We start from the raw sequence: 17,299 nt of genomic DNA, 5'->3' as shown, positions 1-17,299 counted from the left end.
CGGTTTGGGTTGCACCTATAAAAAATATAACAGGTCTTACACCGTCATACGAACATTATCAAAATGTTTTATTCAGGCTGCTTAACATTTATTATTTTCATTCTTTATGATAATAAATCAGAAACACATTTTAGGCAAAACAACATGCATAAAGAACATCATGTAACATTTTTTCTCAATAGTGCAAACAACATTTTCACATAATCCATCTTCACACTGACATGCAGCCCCGCTTCTGGACTGCGTTGCTTAGGGGGGCAATGCCCACCCCAGCGCCCCCGTAGAGCCAGCCCTGCTTGTGTTACTTTAGTTTCACCCTAAGCTGGATTCAAACCTAGGGCGGAAAAATATGCGCGATGTGCTCTGCCCAGTGCGCTACTCAAACAGCGGAGTAAGAAACTGGTTGTTATGCTGACATGCCTGCGCACACACGGCATTACTAAGACTAAAATGAACACTACTTAAAATAATAACCAAACGCTTTGTAATTCCCACGGTAGCAGCTGTTTCCTTCTGTTTCATACATATCGCCCTGTCTCAGTCATATCTGCAGCATTTCTCTCCCATTGATAAAAATATGGAACAAAGCGCATCCCGTATCAGTTCAATACGGAAAGCGACGTTTAGTTTCAAAATAAGGAACGATTCCGTATTTTACGGGACGGTTGGCAACCCTATTGGTGGAACACCATACATTTTGTGTGTTGGGGAAGTAAATAGATTTAATAATAGAATTATTTTACCTTTTTTAAAATCTTACCTTAGCAGCTTTAACCACCACACATGGAAACAGTAAGCATTTACCGGATACATTGCTGATTTCTCAGAGGTTCCCATATGCCTGAGCCCCTGATTCTTTTATCTTAAAATTAATAGTGCTCTTTTTGATGGGCAAGGAGACCACTATGAAAAGCCTGAAGGCACTTACTTATCCCAGCTGCAGTTTGACTTAAACACAGCCAAATCCACCCCATAATACCAAAAGAAGGATTCCTGAACATTGGGCCAGCATTGACATCTTCATTAAAGCTCCCTTAATTATGTATTTTTATCAGTTGGTTTGGGTAAAAAAAAATTGACATATTATTAACACTACACCAAGTTTACACTGTTCTGCACATTTTCTTTTACTAGTTCCAATGCATTACACAGATGTTCACTGTGTTGAGGTCAGGGCTTGTGGACTTTGTGCAGGCCACTGGAATTCCTCCAAACTCATCAAATCGTGTTTTAATGGAACCTGCTTTGTAGACAAAGACGCGTCATGAGTAGAGTCATAGAGAGAGAGTCAGTACAGAGTCATAGTAGAGTCAGACAGAGTCATGCTTGAACAGGACAAAAACCTGCCCAAACTGTTGCCCTTAAAGATGGAAGCTTATCAATTAACAAACCCCATTTCTGACAGTCTGGGCGGCTACATGAACAACAATTGGCTGTTGTTCATACAGGGTGGGAGCTGGGACCTCATAACTGATGCAATTACGACCTCTGCTGGCTGATTGATTGTGCCTGCACAGAGTAGAGGAATAATGCATTGATCAGGGTGTGGCTCTCCAAACACAAATCTAAACTCGCCTCGTGCAGGTGAAAAGATGGAGTCGGCTACTGCATAATACAGTAAAAACATATGCTGTAGTCAACATGTGCAAAAGCCAACATCTGTCATGGTATGGATGTAAAAGAACCCATGACTCAAAGGTGTAAATTGGAATTACATAGAGGCGTATGATGCTATAAGGGCTGCATCTCTTTTAGGAATTCCATAGTTATTTGTAGAAATTTGTAAAGTGTGCATGCTTGACTGGCCTGCCACAGTCCAGATCTGTTTTGAAAAGGAAAGGACTGTAACAAAGTTAAGGTCTGTTTCATTTATGGTGGTGCTGTAATTAAGAAGCACTTAAGTTTAGTTTAAAGTTTGTTTATTAGTTTAGGCTGTATTTGAGTGTTGGAATATCTCAGTAAATTTTTGAATTTACTTGCCTCTGTGTAAACATTGAGTGTGTTGCAAGCATTATATTATACTGTACATTTGTTTACATTTACAAATACACCTATACCAAGAAACAGGTTTTTATATCATTTATTTAAAACACTTGTTAGCAATAGCTGTGAATGAAATATCTGAACTCAATAATTATCTAGGATGTCTATATACTACAGGCTATAAAATGTACAGCCCTATAGACTCACTTTGTAAATGCACTCAGCACATTAATAAGCGGATGCACCAAAGCTTCCTTCAGCTCAAGAAAGACAAGAGAGAGTGAATCATAATTGGCTACAGAGAGAACACTTAGGTTAATGGTTACCATAAATCTAGGGTGTTACAGTGTATTCAGAGCTACGTTTGTCACAATGAAGCATCACCAAAATCTTATTAATCTTATTAAGCCAAACCTTATTAAACTCAGACAGTTCATGTATTGTTTTCTTTATATATATATGTTCTTATTTGTGAATCACTGAATTATTCTATCTATAAATAGATTTACTTTGCCTTCTTCTGAAACAAAGAGAGGCAGAAATGTGGACACAGCAAAAAAATTAGTATGTCGGGGCGCCCAGGTGGCACAGCGGGATATCCCGCTACCACACCAGTGCTGAGATTCTGAACTCCTCGGTTAGAAACTTGCCGTTGCCACCGGTCGGCAGATACTAATTGGCCACCGTATACGCTGTGTAAGGACTTTGATTGACGGAAGTGACACCTGTGCAGAATGCAGGGGCAAGAAGAGGAGGGCTGTGCACGTGTCAGAAGAGGCGTGGGCAGCGACATGCTCTCCTCGGATGCAATCGGGTATCCCTCAGCAGCGGAAGATAAATCGACTGCGCTAAATTGGGAGGAAAATGGGGAGAAAATGTCTATGTTTTGACTTTTGCATAAGTCATTTTGAAAGTGGGCAGACTCTGGGCAGTTGTAGCCTAGTGGTTAATGTATCTTACTAGTAAGCAGAAGTTGCTGGTTCAAACCCCACCACTGTCACCACTGTCAGGTTGCCACTGTTGGGCCCATGAGCAAGGCCTTCAGTCCTCAATTGCTTAGGCTGTATACTGTAAGTCGCTTTGGGTAAAAACGTCTGCTAAAATGTAAATGAAACGTATTCCCTGATCTTGCTACGGTCTTTACATGGTTATGTGCTGGAAGGTAATATAATTTATGTCCATTAGACAGTTTAATTAAGTTCTTTACATGATGCAATTTAAAAAAAAATTTTTATATGGCCTTTATCAAAAACTAACCAGTAAATAAAATATAAGACCTGTAAATATTCACTTCTGTGCGTACAGCTATGTCCACACCAGCCCTTTCACTAAAATAACACTACTCTCTGTGAGCTGTCTTTGCATGTAAATAAATGTGGTTTTATTTTTTTTACCTGCAGTGTTTATAGCTTTATGAATCATCCACTGTGTTGGAGTAAGAAAATAACCTGTGATGCACACATACAAACAACACATTCAAGGAAAGGACATGGAGCACAAAATTAATCATAGTACATTTATAATTATGTATTGGTGACTGATCTATGATATGCTTTAATTGCACTTGATGCACAGTATGTCCATTATGCATGCTACAAAATCACTACTTGTACTTGTTATTTATTGCAAAAACTGTTTTGTTACTGGTGTAAAGCATGCTCACACATTTCAGTTGGATTGCTGGCATAAATTCTGGTAGTAAAATGTAGCATTTATTGGTTAAATTTACTGTACAGTATATTGCATATTTTTCCTTGCTGCCTTGTATTATGCAGAAAGTGTTGATATATCAAAAATGTGTTAGTGGTTTACTAAGATAACTGCTGTCATATTGGCAAACAAATCAATACACACCAATCAGACATAACATTATGACCACCTCCTTGTTTTTACACAGCTCCACTTACCATATAGAAGCACTTTGTAGTTCTACGGTACAATAACTGACTGTAGTCCATCTATTTCTCTACATACTTTATTTAGCCTGCTTTCACCCTGTTCTTCAATGGTCAGAACCCCCACAGGACCACTACAGTGCAGGTATTATTTGGGTGGTGGATCATTCTCAGCACTGCAGTGACACTGACATGGTGGTGGTGTGTTAGTGTGTGTTGTGCTGGTGTGAGTGGATCAGACACAGCAATGATGAAATCTTGTGTTCGTGAGTTCTGTTTTTGATAGATGCTGATATTTTTTCCATTTCTATAAGTTCTATGAGTAAGTTTTTCCATTGATTGATTGTGATGCTTTTCCTTGATTTCCAGTTTGTGAGAATAGTTTTTTTGGCAATGGTTAGCGCCACTAAAAGTGCTTTTGTTTTATGCTGGTTTAGGTTTGTGGTTGATGTGTCGCCTAATAAACAGAGTGATGGGGATAGGGGGTTGGGGTGTTTTAGTAGTGGAGTTAGATAATTTATAACTAGTTGCCAGAAGTGTTTAATTGGTGGACAGTACCATAAGGCGTGTATGTAGTTGTCTGGGGTGTTTAGTGAGCAGTGTGTACAGATTTCAGAGTCCACTAATCCCATTTTATATAGCTTTTGCCTAGTATAGTGTACTCTGTGAATTACCGTATATTGTATAAGGTGGAGGTTAGTATTGTTAGTTATTTTAAATGTGTTTTTGAGAATGTTTGTCCAGCAATTGGCAGTGAGAGTAATTGAGAGATCTTCTTCCCATTTGTTTTTTGGTATAGAGACTGTTTGGTCTAGTTCAGATAAGAACCTATAAGTTTTAGATAAGATTTTGTCTGAGGAGGAGATATCCTTAATTTTTGAGTTTAGTATAGATCTAAGTTGGAGATATTCCAGAAACTGGTTACTCTCAATGCCACATTCCTGTGTTAGATGAGCGAATGTTGCTAGGTTGTTGTTCTGTAGAATGTGATGTAAGTGTGTAATAACTTTTTCTTTCCATTTGTGTAGTTTCAGTGTTTTGTTAGTGGCAGGGAAGTCGGGGTTGTGCCATACGGGTGAGTGTTTAGTGGGTGCACGTATAGTTTTTGTGTTCTTGTGCAGTTTCCACCAAGCTATTAGAGTTTTATTTTATTTTTGCAATTATTGGGTTTTTAAAACAGAAATGGCGTTTTAGTGTTGTATTAATAAATGGTAGGTCTGATTCGGTTTTACCCATTTAATTATGTACTGTAATTGATTTGCGGCAAAGTATAGTTGGAAATCAGGCGCTTCAAGGCCTCCCTGAGTTTTATGTTTTTGTAGTGTAGTTAATTTGATTCTAGGTGGTTTGTTTTTCCAATAGAATTTGGAGATGATTGAGTCTAAGGTTTTAAACCAGGTAGGGGGTGGTTGAATAGGAATCATTGAAAAGAGGTAGTTTACTTTTGGTAATATTGACATTTTGATAGTGGATATTCTGCCGATGAGGGATAGTGGGAGTTTCGTCCATCGTTGGACATCCTTGTTTATAGTTGTGAGTAACGGATTAAGTGTGTGCAGCTCAGACAGCTTGGTGGAAATTTTAATGCCCAGGTATGTGATGTGTTTACTGGACATTGGGATAGGGAGGGTCTGAGTTGCTATATCTGCTAAATTCATGTTAAATGGTAGAATGGTGGATTTAGACCAGTTAATCGAGTTATCTGAGATTTTAGAAAAATGTTCAATGATTTGTATTGTTTGTGGTATTGACGAGAGTGGGTTTTGTAGAAACAGTAAAATGTCATCTGCGTACAGGCTGATTTTGTGTTCAATAGTATGAGTCCGGATACCTTTGATATTTGGGCTTTGTCGTATAGCTGCAGCTAGTGGTTCTATAAAAATTGAGAATAGGAGTGGAGAGAGGCATCCTTGCCTAGTACCTCTGTGCAGTGTGAAATTCTGTGATATTAGTCCGTTAGCATTGACTGTGGCTCTGGGTGAAGTGTAAAGAGTTTTAATCCAGTCTATAAATGATTCTCCGAACCCTAGTTTATGTAATGTAGTAAATAGAAATTTCCGATTGACTTTATCGAAGGCTTTCTCTGCATCTAACGTAACTATTTCAGTTTCTAACTTATGGAGTGTTGTGTGATATATGAAATTAAGTAATCTGCGCATGTTGGTAGTTGAGTGCCTTCCTTTGATGAAGCCGGTCTGATCCGGGTGTATGAGGGATGGAATGATTGTTTCCAATCTGATAGCCAAGGCTTTACTTATAAGCTTTGTATCTGTGTTAATGAGTGATAGTGGATGGTAACTGGAGGGTAAGGTAGGATCTTTATTGGGTTTAAGATGGAGTGAGATTGTAGCCGTATTCATTTCTGTTGGTAATCTCTTGTTGTGTTTTATTTCAATTAATACTCTACTGAATATTGGAGCGAATAATGTCCAGAAGTGCTTGTAAAATTCTGCGGGAAAGCCATCAGGTCCTGGTGCTTTATTATTAGGCATTTGGTGGAGAGCATTATGGAGTTCTTCTGATGTTATTGGTTTTTCTAATATACTTTTTTGTTCTTCGGTAAATTTTGGAAGGTTTATATTATCAAGAAAGGTGTGGATATCTACCGGGTCTGGATCATGTTCTATTGAGTAGAGATTTTTATAGAATTTCCTAAATACTTGATTTATTTCTTCTGGTGTTTGCGTGATCATTCCGATCTCATCTTTGATTACCGGGATTGTTGTTTTTTCTTTCTTATGTTTTATTTGGTTTGCTAAGAATTTTCCAGTTATGTTGTTGTGTTCAAAATGTTCATGTCTTAGTCGTTGTATTAGAAATTGAGTCTTCTTATTTGTGAATTCATTATATTGTGATTTACACTCACTGTTTAATTTTAAAACATTTATTAAACCTGTATAGGAGCAAATTAAAGTGAAAAGTGGCGGTGCGGTGTGTAATGAAAATCTTGCAAGAGGTAAGTCCAAAAATCTCTGCACACATTTGTAAACAGAGTCTGTTTGTACACAGTGTGTCACAGATTAGAGATGGTTTTCGATGCTTAAATTATTTACTTATTTTTCTTACTTTTTATTTATCTTTTTTTCCCCTTTTCACTCAATCTAGTTGTACCATTGCTCCCACTGCTTGCTCCCACTTACTTTGCTTTTAAATACATGGTGAACTTTTTTTTTTCAATTTTCCCCCTTATTTGTCTCCCTAATCTAGTCATATCCAATTACCCTAATTGCATTACACTTCTCCTCTACCGATACAACCCTCCACTGCTGACTGAGGAGCGCCGCAACTGGCACATGCGAGTTCATATGCGGATCAGCTTTGTGCACGGAGAGCCACACCCTGATCAACGCATTATTCCTCGAATTTGCACAGGCGGCATCAATCAGCCAGTAGAAGTCATAGTTGCATCAGTTATGAAGAGCCCTGGTCCGGCTTTCCCACCCTGTGTGAACAACAGCCAATCGTTGTTCATGTAGCCGCCCAGCCCAGCCGGATGGCAGAGCCGAGATTCAAAATGATGTGTTTGAAATGTCAGCTCTGGTGTGCTGGCGTGTTTAATCACTGCCGCCACCTAGCGTGTGCTAGCGTGTTTTACATGGACACCACCTGAGCGGCCATAATGAACGTTTTAGGAAACCCTATCCAGCACAACCATGCCTCTGTATACTGTATGATGTGAGGTGTAAAAGGAAATGGTTTGCAGAAAAAACCTATAACTGGCTTGCTTACCTTAATCCACCAAACAAACTTGGAATAATCTGGAACACTAAATGCAAGCCAGTCTTTATTATTACACGAGTATCCAAACTTATTAATGCTCTTGTAAATAAATGGAAGTGTATCCCACAAGCCCTTCTTAGCAAAATCTGTATTAGCTACCATGTTTATGGAATGGAATGTTCAGCAAGCATACTGTATGTACACCAATGAGTCAAAACTTTAGGATCATGTTATCAATATACAGTATGTTATCATATATTTTGCAACAGTTGTACATGTCACGGTCAGGGATGTAATAAATGCTGAGCCGATGGTATTTATCTTAGTACATGTGTTAAATGCAGCTGTATGGGCTGCATACAGACTTAAGTAAAATTGATGAGGGCCAAATAGTTATGGCAACTGGCTTTAAGCTTACATGCAGCCATGGTGAGTACTTAGCAACAGTGGTCAGAGAAGGTACAAGCCACAAACCACCAACAGATTGTTGACTGGCCTAGACACATTCATGTTGGAGGAATCTGGTATGGATTGACATAATTGCTGCTGTGGCTCAGTTTGTGGATAATTTTAATACTGGTGATGAGGTGAATGTGTCAACACACAGTGCATCAAACAGTGGACCTGGACATGGGAGCAGTGGAAGAAGATTGACCGGTCCAACCAATCCTGTTTGAAGAAATGGTGCCAGGATGCACTGTAGGATGCTCCTCTGCCACCATGTACAGAATTTGAAGCAGCTGCTGGAAATTTGCTGGTACTAGATACAGGACTCCTTCAGATGTCCTCCTATAAAGTCCATAGCTCTGTGGGTCAAAACAATTTTGACAGCATATTGCATATCTGGTGGTTCTAATGTTTTGGCCCATCAGTGTAGACGAGACAATCAGATCTCCACAAACGTTTGATCTTGTGCTGTTTTTGTATGCGAAAATGTTAATTAATTCTCTTTCCTAATGTGAACTTTGCATTTTACATGAGAAGATACTAAATCAGTTAAATTGATTGTTCAGAATGGCCCATGTCTGTCTGCTTTTGGTCTAGCCAAATGTCTGTCAGGAGATGGATGAGTCTGTTTCTCATTACAGCTCATTATCCTGTGACTCTCATTCTACTGGACTCGACAGACTGTTGACACAACACAGCTTTTTTAACGAGGATTTGAATAATAATAAGTTTAACATACCCCACAACATAGTCATTAAGCTTTATATGCACTAAACCAACTTTTATTATGATAAAACATTGCACTATTAAACTAAAAATATTCTATAATAAATATGTGCTCACAAATCCTTTGGGAAATCAAAGCAAAGGATAGCTGCCTATCAGTAAGGGCTATCGAAGAGGCTTTGCACTCCCTTTAGACGCTGCGTAATTTTATGTGGAGTAATCCCAGCACTGATGCCAGGCTAGCAAGCCAATTACACTTGGATCTGGGGCATTGTAAATCATAAGTAGCTTGTAAATAAACCTCCTGAGCCTCATTCCACAAAGAAAACAGTCTTCCACTTTGCTGATCCCTTACCAGAACCTTTTTGTCCTAAACAGTCCATCTAAGTAGCCATATAAAGTTAAAATGAAGTAAATCCCCCGGGTAAGCAGTCAAACAAAAAGTTTGATTATTATTAAGTTGTATTATTTATCAGTAAAAAGGCATCCTATGGAATAAAGATGTGTTACATTAAAACTTGGGAGTTCTCTTCCCACAGGGTCATTAGTTCTATCTAGTTTTTTTGGCATTTACTGTTTGGCTTTGTGGGTAGCACTGTTGCCTCACAGCAAGAAGATCCTGGGTTTGATCCCCAGGTGGGACAGTCCGGATCCTTTCTGTGTGGAGTTTGCATGTTCTCCCTGTGTCTGCGTGGGTTTTCTCTGGGAGGTTTCCTCCCACAGTCCAAAGACATGCAAGTGAGGTGAATTACAGAAACAAAATTGTCCATGACTGTGTTGGACATTAAAAAACTTCTGAACTGATGAACCTTGTGTAATGAGTAACTACCATTTCTGTAACCGAAGTGTAAAACATGATGTTAAAATCCTAATAAAAACTTTAAATGTAATCCTAACAAAATATGATTATTTTTAATAACAAAAACAGCCTTCATCAGAGTCAGTATGGCATTGTTCCAGTAGACCCTAGGCTTCTTGTTCTGGGCTGTTTGATTCTTACTTCTTGCATTGGAAAAATAATTTTGCATCAAATTGACTTCATTAGTTGCAGTTTATACATGCATTAGCCTCTAGCTAAGAGTTGCAACATTTTAGAAGATGTTATTAAATTGTCTTAGGCTTACGTTATAATTTTTTATAGTTTTTTATAAATAAAACAAATAACAAGAGCACAGTCATGTTGAAACCATTGCCACAAAGTTGAAAGCATGAAATTTACTTATTTTTTTAGTTTTGAGTTTTTTACATACCTATAAAAAAACCCCAAAAAACACAAAGTACCAAACCACCTGACTTTCACTAATGTACATCTGTATATATACGGTGTATATATATATATATATACAGTATATACAGTGGGGTAAAAAAGTGTTTAGTCAGCCACTGATTGTGCAGGTTCTCCTACTTAGAAAGATGAGAGAGGTCTGTAATTTTCATCATAGGTACACTTCAACTATGAGAGACAAAATGAGAAAAAAAATCCAGGAAATCACATTGTTGGATTTTTAAAGAGTTTATTTGTAAATATGGTGGAAAATAAGTATTTGGTCAATAACAAACAAGCAAGATTTCTGGCTCTCACAGTTACCTGTATTAATGGCACCTATTTGACCTCGTTATCTGTATAAAAGACACCTGTCCACAGCCTCAAACAGTCAACCATGGCCAAGACCAAAGAGCTGTCGAAGGACACCAGGAAGAAAATTGTAGACTTGCACCAGGCTGGGAAGAGTGAATCTACAATAGGCAAGCAGGTTGGTGTGAATAAATCAACTGTGGGAACAATTGTAAAAAAATGGAAGACATACAAGATGATTGATAATCTCCTTTGGGGTCAAGATCTCATCCCGTGGGGTCAAAATGATCATGAGAACGGTGAGCAAAAATCCCAGAACTACACGGAGGGACCTGATGAATGACCTGCAGAGAGCTGGGACCAAAGTAACAAAGGCTACCATCAGTAACACACTACGCCGAGAGGGACTCAAATCCTGCAGTGCCAGGCGTGTCCCCCTGCTTAAGCCAGTACATGTCCAGGCCCGTCTGAAGTTTGCCAGAGAGCATATGGATGATCCAGAAGAGGATTGGGAGAATATCATGTGGTCAGATGAAACCAAAATGGAACTTTTTGGTAAAAACTCAACTCGTCGTGTTTGGAGGAAGAAGAAGAACCCAAGAACACCATACCTTTCTGCAAAGGGGACAGGACGACTGATCCATGTTAAGGGAAGAATGAACGGGGCCATGTATCGTGAGATTTTAAGCCAAAACCTCCTTCCATCTTTTTTTTGGAAGGATTTTTTTTTCTAATTTTGTCTCTCATAGTTGAAGTGTAGCTATGATGAAAATTACAGACCTCTCTCATCTTTCTAAGTAGGAGAACCTGCACAATCAGTGGCTGACTAAATACTTTTTGACTCCACTGTGTATATATATATATATATATATATATATATATATATATATACTGTATACACACACACACACACTGATCATCCATAACATTAAAACCACCTGCTTGTTTCTACACTCACTGTCCATTTTATCAGCTCCACTTACCATATAGAAGCACTTTGTAGATCTACAATTACTGACTGTAGTTCATCTGTTTCTCTACATACTTGGTGGTGACATGGTGGTGTGTTAGTGTGTGTTGTGCTGGTATGAGTGGATCAGACACAGCAACGCTGGAGTTTTTAAATACCGTGTCCACTCACTGGTGGTCAGTGGTCACAGGACGTGGTCAGTGGTCACAGGACGCTGCCTACTGGGCGCTGTTGGCTGTATGTTTTTGGTTGGTGGACTTATTCTACACACTAACACACCACCACCATGTCAGTGTCACTGCACACTGGTGAGAATGATCCACCACCCAAATAATACCTACTCTGTAGTGGTCTGATCGGTGTATATATACAGTATATATACTGTATACTGTATATACTGTATATATATATATATATATATATATATATATATTTTTTTTTTCTTTCTAATATTCACTGAATTTGTTTCAGTTATGTTAGATTTAGTTCTCCTACTGCTGTTACCAAAACTTCCTGTAACTGTTCATAGTCAAAATGCCCATGTACAGGGCTCTTTAATTTTCAAGAGCTAAGGGTCCTTGACAGCTTTGTAGCTTTTTTAATGTGCCAAGGTTTTACCATTAAAATTATGTGAGCTTGACAAAAGTTGAAACATGTTTTTAAAATGTCTTTAAAAAAATAAGAAAAACAGTAGCAGGATATTCCGCTACCACATCAGCGCCGAGATTCTGAACTCCTGGGCTCATTGTCACCGGTCAGCTGGGCGCCATCTAGCGAGCATAATTGGCAGTGCCTGCAGCAGACACATCTCTGCTAGGGGCAGGATGACCGGACTAGGTGGGTGGGGTCTTCAAACGCTGTGTAAGGACCCTGATTGGCAAATAGTGAGGTGCCTGTGCAGAGTGCATAGGTGAAAAAGGGTTCCGCTAAGGGCTGCGCGCGGGTCGGAGGAGGCATGAGCGGGCAATATACCCACCTTAACTGCAATCAGGGATCCCCCAGTAGCGGAAGACAAATTGACTACGCTAAATTGGGAGAGAAAATGCATAAATAAAATAGGGAAAAAAATAATAATGCCTGCAAAATTAATTAATGCCTGCCAAAATTTGGACAGGGTCAATTTAAGACTAAATATGTTGTAGGAGAAAAAAAAACATCATGAGGTCAAGGCTCAAAAAAAACAAAAAAACATTACATAATTCAACATTTAAAAAAAAAATAATAACAAGCAATTGCAATTATTTGAATGAATATTTTATTATCATCAGGAATATCATTAAGGAGGCCGGGTGAATTCAAATTCATCTAGGCACAATAGTGAAACTAACCTCACAACTGCTTTCTTCTGGATGTCATATGTCATGTCACTCTTTTTTTTCTATTTTATTTATGCATTTTCTCCCAATTTAGCATAGCCAATTTGTCTTCCGCTGCTGGGAGATCCCTGATTGCAGTTGAGGTGGGTATACTGCTGCTCACGCCTCCTCCGACCCTCGCGCAGCCCTTAGCGGAACCTTTTTTCACCCATTCATTCTGCACAGGCGCCTCTCTATCTGTCAATCAGGGTCCTTACACAGCGTTCGAAGATCCCACCCACATAGTCCGGTCATAGCAGAAACAGGTCTGCTGCAGGCACTGCCAATTATGCCCGTTAGATGGTGCCCAGCCGACAGGTGGCAACGCCAAGTTTCGAACAGAGGAGTTCATAATCTTGGCGCTGGTGTGCTAGCGGAATATCCTTTTTTTTATGCACTTTCTCCCCATTTTCCTCCTGATTTAGCACACTCAATTTTGTCTTCCGCTGCTGAGAGATACCAGATTGCATCCAAGGAGAGCACCTCACTGTACACTCCTCTTCTGACACGAGCACAGCCCTCCTCTTCTTGCCCCTGCATTCTGCACAGGCATCTCTTTCGCCAATCAGGGTCCTTACACAGCGAATGAAGACCCACCCACACATGGTCCAGCCCCCACCCTGCAGAGACGGTGGCCAATTAGTATCTGCTTCAGGCACTGCCAATTATGCCCGCTATATGGTGCCCAGCCGACCGGTGGCAACACCGAGTTTTGAATAGAGGAGTTCAGAATCTCGACGCTGGTGTGCAAGCGAAATATCCCACTGTGCCACCTGGGCGCCTGAATGTCATGTCACTCTTAATTCTTCTTAAGCTTACTTTTACTGCCAGGGTGATCCCACTTCCCACAATACTATCAAATAAAAAAATCTGTATTTTTCTCAGATCAATAAGGCCATTATAAGTAATTAGTAAGAATTACTATGAAACTCTTATAACAATATGTATATTTTGGGTGCTCGGTGATGCAGTTATGCAAACCCACCTCTCTACATACAGACATGATTGGCTATACTTGAGGAAGGAAGACTCAGTGAAGGACTGATGTTCTGTTCAGAGTGTGTTACTGCATTGCAGATTCCACACCCTCTTTGACCCTGACTAGGGTAAGACAAAGATAAAACAAATAATACAAATAATATGCTTATTTCAAAAAGCAGTTTGAAGATATTTGTAAAGCTTTACAACTGGTTAGTGCCACACCGCAGCATGGGTTCCAAGAATTCAGGTTTGATTCTGGCATCCAGTCACCATCTGAAGAGTTTCCCTAATAAAATTTCACTAGCCAAAAACTTTATGAACACACAAACATTACTTAAGGTCTTAACTGCTTGCAGTTGTATTTTTCTGTTACTTGGTAAAGTGCCTCAAAGACATAAAAAATATAAAAAAAGTTATAAAATAAAAAGCACTTGGATAAATGAGCTACATTCACACTCAGAATTCATCAGCACTCCTAGCTGCCTCGTTACTTCAGTTGGCTGTGCATGTAATGGTTATGCCTTTTTAATTCATTTGGCATTTATCAAGTCTGAATGTTAATTCTGAGCAGAACGCTATTACAGTTTGAGTAGAGGGAAATAGGAGGCAGGAAAATATGGCTGTTATTTATGTGGGGGCAGAATCCTAAATGAAGAATGGAGATTAGATATTAGTTTGAGCAAATTCTGTTCTGGAGAACAACTGCAGCTCTCTGTCTGTGCCTGTGGGAGTTCAACACTAGCAATGGATGAGAGAGGATTGATTTTACAGTTCCTGCTGATCTCCCCTGCTATGACCGACTCCACACTGCTTGTTTTACCTAATGTTTGTTTGCTTTTACATGTTCTTAGGGGAGATGTTCAGTTCATTCTGACCTCCGTCAGTTCAGGAAACAGAATCATATAAAATTCAGCTTGAAGTATTTAGTGGTTTGTATATGATTGCAAATAGAGAATTAGGATTTTAACGTCACACTGTAAAAAGGAGACTGTGAAATGTACAGTAACTTGCTGGCAGCAATTAGCCGGTAAGTTGCTGTAATAAATTTTACAGTACGCATACTGCAAATTTAATTACAGTAACTATAAAATACTGTAATATTTATTACAGTAATAATCACAGTACTGTAGCTCTTTTTACAGTAATTTCACATTACTGTAACCTATTACAGCAGTAATCACTTTACTGTAATTGTTATCACAGTCTTATAATTACAGCAAATATCAGACTACTTTAAAGGCATTACAGCATTTAACACTAAAATAATATTTGAAAAATAACTATACATTGTAAAAATTAAGACACTGCATTTGTAACAAAAAATCATTTATTGAATTTCAACATTTTAAAACATGTTTTTGAAAATACATTGATAATTAAATAAATAAATTCATATTTTTATAAACACAGCTGTTCTGAACAAAAACAAAAATGTGCAAGTGCTTTGTTTTACATTTGCTGGAATCCATATCTTGGGCTAAAGTTTTCTTCCCTGGACTGTAAAGATAAAACAAGGAATTACTGTTACTGCTGTAGAAATGTATATACAAGACTGGAGACTATGACAATTTAGTTAATTCCTAACCTCCCATTAAAGATATCACATTAATAAACACATTCTACTATTAAAAATGTGCTGTTTAAAATTCTTACCTGTTTTGGGGCTCTGTTTTGCTTTGGTCCACTTCAGTAGGCTACTTACACATGCCTCACGGTAACTAGAAATAAACGAGTGACGAGTTTCACCACAACATGGTGAAACACAAACGTTACGAATAGTGTTGTTACTCCTACATACATTCAACTGATGCCGTTATCAACTAAATATCACCAGATAACAAAATATCATGTACAAATAGCTTATTTTGGTAATGTTATGAACGCTGGCTCTCTAGTGTATCACTTTTGGCTAGACCATTAGCTAGTTGTTTATCAACTGGCCGATTAGTTCTACTGTATGTTTAGCGAGCTAGCTTGCTTTCTGTCTTGATAGCGTTTTAAAAGAGTAGGTGACTATTATCAAGTAATTCTAATTTCTGTACCTGTTACTGATGATATAAAGACGTCTTTCTAAGTGATAAAAAAAACTAGTATTTGTGTTAGATATAATGCAAACTGTACTATTATCAAAGACGGATTACTGTTTAAACTGACAGAAAAAGAAAAATCCCGCTTAAACTTACCGTATTGTGATTCACAGCAGAAATATGCTTACTGTAGAATTCGCCCACCACTGAATCGTGACCATGATCCTTTGCAGATCTACAGTAAAATGCTGTGTACAGGTTCTACAGTAAGAATTTTATCATTCTACAGTAGTAATACTGTAAAAACTACAGAAATTTGTTACAGTGCATGTTTTACACACTTTTGGTTACATTCATGACAGAACAGGTAGTTACACAAAATTCATCAGTCAAAACACACTTCAAAAAACAAATTCATGTCAAACACAGTCACGAACAATTTTGCATTTCCAATTCACCTCACTTGCATGTCTTTTGACTGTGAAAACCTGGAGGAAACACATGCAGACACGGAGAGAACATGCAAACTCCACACAGAAAGGACCTGGACCGCCCCACCTGGGGATCGAACCCAGGACCTTCTTGCTGTGAGCCACCGTGCCACCCGAATTAGTGTAAATAGGGAACTGTTTTAATCACCAAGCAATAAATGAATTGCTTTTACTAAACAATGATTTTATTTCTCTATTTTCTTATATTGTAGGGGCGGCACGGTGGCTAAGTGGGTAGCACTGTCGCCTCACAGCAAGAAGGTCCTGGGTTCGATCCCCAGATGGGGCGGTCCGGGTCCTTTCTGTGTGGAGTTTGCATGTTCTCCCTGTGTCTGTGTGGGTTTCCTCTGGGTGCTCCGGTTTCTTCTCACAGTCAATGCAAGCGAGATGAATTGGAGATACTAAATTGTCCATGACTGTGTTCAATATAACCTTGTGTAATGGGTAACTACCGTTCCTGTCATGAAGGTAACCAAAGTGTAAAACATGACTTTAAATCCTAATAAACAAACATCTTCTATTGTAAGCATGCCAATAAATTAATTAAACGATTGTATTTCATTTTAATTTATTATTTAAATACGTTTTCCACCACAAAATTCCATTTGCTTCATTTTATAAGCTTTTTGTAAGAAAATTCGATAGACACTTTTTTACTTCTGTCACCATGATACTGCACCTTATCAGGCAGAGTCGTCTTGATAGTGCAACCAGCCTTACTCACCCTCCTACTGTGCCAGACTGCTGCCAAATGTTCTCATGCTTGGAGCTGAATTACTCAGACTAACATATAAACCTCAACTACTGCAAGAAAAATCGTCTTTGTATTTAACCCTAGCTTTCCCCTTTGCACATTAGAATAAGATTTTTATAATACAACATTCCTTTTATTCATTAACAATGTTTTCCTGGTTTAATTTTACATATAGCAACACATTCATTAATACCAAGGGACTGTTTGCTTTTAATAAAAGGTTAGCCTCATTAAGCTGTTTTAGTCTATGTTCATCCAGATTTCTAATAGCATTCAGTCAGTCTCTGTTTCAGTCTGTAGGGTTTTGATGTTGCTCATTGTGGTCACATTAAAGAATGGCAGGATAATATATTGCTCCAGCGAAGAAATACGAG

General features: G+C 38.6%; 1 long non-coding RNA gene across 1 annotated transcript; it reads right to left on the bottom strand.

Annotated features, from left to right (window-relative positions):
* Positions 1 to 14,962: 14,962 nt before the first annotated feature.
* Positions 14,963 to 15,686, bottom strand: LOC134316563 (uncharacterized). Its single transcript, XR_010013108.1, has 2 exons — positions 15,307 to 15,686; positions 14,963 to 15,150 (listed from the first exon to the last, which is right to left on the bottom strand). It is a non-coding gene; the product is annotated as an uncharacterized LOC134316563 (long non-coding RNA).
* Between the last annotated feature and the right edge of the window lie 1,613 nt (positions 15,687 to 17,299).

The sequence above is a fragment of the Trichomycterus rosablanca genome, chromosome 6 (genome assembly GCF_030014385.1).
Source record: "Trichomycterus rosablanca isolate fTriRos1 chromosome 6, fTriRos1.hap1, whole genome shotgun sequence".
Lineage (NCBI taxonomy): Eukaryota > Metazoa > Chordata > Actinopteri > Siluriformes > Trichomycteridae > Trichomycterus > Trichomycterus rosablanca.
This window is presented reverse-complemented; position numbering and strand designations above follow the sequence as displayed.